This window comes from Castor canadensis, chromosome 1 (genome assembly GCF_047511655.1).
Source record: "Castor canadensis chromosome 1, mCasCan1.hap1v2, whole genome shotgun sequence".
Classification (NCBI taxonomy): domain Eukaryota; kingdom Metazoa; phylum Chordata; class Mammalia; order Rodentia; family Castoridae; genus Castor; species Castor canadensis.
Genome location: NC_133386.1, coordinates 193,193,078 through 193,196,202, shown reverse-complemented (window position 1 = coordinate 193,196,202; position 3,125 = coordinate 193,193,078). Strand labels below are relative to the sequence as shown.

The 3,125-nt window shown below is 34.6% G+C and overlaps 1 pseudogene; it reads right to left on the bottom strand.

Moving 5' to 3' along the window:
• Positions 1 to 815: 815 nt before the first annotated feature.
• Positions 816 to 1,762, bottom strand: LOC141418607 (putative olfactory receptor 5AK3; annotated as a pseudogene).
• Positions 1,763 to 3,125: the final 1,363 nt, after the last annotated feature.

Sequence of the window (3,125 nt, the reverse complement as noted above, 5' to 3'; positions counted from 1 at the left end):
TGTAGTGTGTTGGTTATGAAAACAGCCACACATATTTTTCTTCATTACATTCACACCACAACTATGTGGAGTACAGTCAGTGTTTAACATTAATAGTATGAATAAAAATGATTGGTATACCTTTTATAAATAAATGATCACTGGTAGGTTTTTATATCCACCTATTTCTAGGTGAATTTTTAGATCCATGTATCTCTATTGGCTATAGGAATAGAAAATGTTTGCAGGAGTTACTTTTCCATAGGTAAGAGAGAAATGGTAGGAACATAAAGGTCTACTAATGACATCAGTGGTTTCAAGTACCAAACAATGTAGCAAATATGGGGATACTGGGTAGAAAGGATTCCTTGAATCACAAGGTGATTTTTAAAGTAATACATTTATTTTGTATTCAGACTTGTGCAATTATTTGAGCAGACTTAACAAAGGACCTCACTACATACAATTTAGGAAACATTTAGATGAGAGAAAAACAATGAATTTCAATTTCAGTATTGACATATACAAGTAATAGTATTTTTCTTTCCATTAAAATATATTTGAAAAACATTTGAAATAATGCTTTGTAAGTTTTATGCATGCTTCTTGTTATAATGTCTATAAAAACTTCTTGATGAAGAGTGTAAGATATAATTTTGAATGATATTGGAAGAAAATACAATATCTTGTAGCAGTTTTGGGGACATTTCTCATATTTTTAAGATCTTTTGTGTTGACAGGCATAACCCTGACTAAAGAACTGAACATTTTCTCTATTATAAACATTATTAAATTGTCATGACAAAACTCTACTGGATTCTTTGAGGTGCTGCATTTTAAATATTTGGATCTAATCTGAAGAAATTTCTGCATATTGCTTTAAAAGCTTCTTTGACCTTTTTGTTTCTCAGGCTGTAGATCAGAGGGTTCAGCATAGGAATGACAATGCCATAAAACACAGAGGATACTTTCAAATTCTCCTGCAAATTATCAGAGTAAGGCTGTAAGTACATGTTAACAAGGGTTCCACAGAAAATGGTGACAGCTGTCAGATGGGAGGCACATGTGGAGAATGTTTTCTTCCTCCCAGCAATAGAAGACATCTTTAGGATGGTGGCCATGATGTCTGTGTAGGAGAACATGAGTACCAACACTGTAAACATCAAGTTAAATCCCACAAAGACGAGAAGTAGCATGACATTGATATTAATATTGGAGCATGAAAGGTTGATAATTGGAACAACATCACAGAAAAAGTGATTGATGTGGTTTGATTTATAGTATGACAGTGAAAATGTAAAGCCTGTGTGTACACAGGAATTTATTGATCCCATGAGATACGAACCAGCTACCAGTTGGATGCAGACTTTTCGGGACATGATTATAGGGTAGCGGAGAGGCTTACAGATTGATACATAACGGTCCACTGCCGTAGCTAAGAGAAGGTAACAGTCAGTGGTTGCAAATGTTGCATAGATCAATAACTGCATTATGCATTCTCCAAATGATACAGACTTATTTTGTACATGAATTTTTTTAGCATCTTTGGAGTGATAGCAGACGTATAACAGATATCAACAAAAGCCAAATGTTGTAAGAAAAAGTACATGGGTGTTTGAAGTCTAGAGTCTGTGTTGATAAGTAGGATTATTCCAGTATTACCAACCATGGATGTCCAGTAGATCACAAGAAATACAATGAAGAGGACATAGTGAAACTCTTGTTGAACACCAAATCCCAAAAGGTAGAATTCAGTGACGTCACTGCCATTTCCTCTTGTCATGGCTACCCAAAGTCTGGAGAGGACCAAGAAAGAAGAAAATCTTTTTGACGTCTTCAAATTAAAAGACTCTTTTTTTTTTCTTCTTTTATTATTCATATGTGCATACAAGGCTTGGGTCATTTCTCCCCCCTGCCCCCACCCCCTGCCTTACCACCCATTCCGCCCCCTCCCTCTCCCTCCCACCCCCTCAATACCCAGCAGAAACTATTTTGCCCTTATTTCTAATTTTGTTGTAGAGAGAGTATAATCTATAATAGGAAGGAACAGGGTTTTTGCTGGTTGAGATAAGGATAGCTATACAAGGCATTGACTCACATTGATTTCCTGTGTATGTGTGTTACCTTCTAGGTTAATTCTTTTTGATCTAACCTTTTCTCTAGTTCCTGGTCCCCTTTTCCTATTGTCCTCAGTTGCTTTTAAGGTATCTGCTTTAGTTTCTCTGCATTAAGGGCAACAAATGCTAGCTAGTTTTTTAGGTGTCTTACCTATCCTCACCCCTCCCTTGTGTGCTCTCGCTTTTATCATGTGCTCAAAGTCCAATCCCATTGTTGTGTTTGCCCTTGATCTAATAAAAGACTCTATTTCATGTTACTTTTTTTACTTTGATGTCCATAACCAAGACAAACAAGTGGGTTTATTTCTTTTCAAGTAATTTTTATCTGTTTCTGATAAGAAGCCAGTACATAAACTGCATATTTCAGCTATGAATTCATTTTAAAATGAATACTTCATAAAGAAATGCTGACTTTTAGTGTGTCAATCTAAGAAGCACAGATTTATGTTTTCCTTTATAGTAAATAGGCTTTTACATTTGCATAATGCAATATTAAAATTTGATTTTGTACTTTTTCAGACTATGGTTTTTCTTAGCCAGCTACTGTTTTAATTATTTAATCATAGCAAGAACCCTTGAAATACTTAAAGTAGAGCAAGAAAATTTTCTGTGATATGTTTGTCATTCACACATTGATGGCTTCATCATACATTTTACTGCTTTCTGTTTTATAGCTTCTATTTAAAGAGTTTGCCTCACAAAGCAGATAATCCTTTAAGAGAGTGATAAAAACGCATTACCATGGCATCACTTGTCATTCTAATTATGGTTTTGTCTAAGCAAAAATCATGTGGTTACAATTTGATTAATATATAATGATAGCTTACTTTAAATAAAAAATATCTTTCTTCTTCTCTGAGTTATGGTATCTCTGTACCTGTCGTGTATACAGCTAAGATGCACTGTGTAACCCATTTTCTATTCCTCTTATTCCTCATTGGTTAGACAGATACTGACATTTATGGAGACATTGCACTTCATGTGTTAAGGTTGCTATATATAAAACAGGACACCAAATTAAAAACTGAA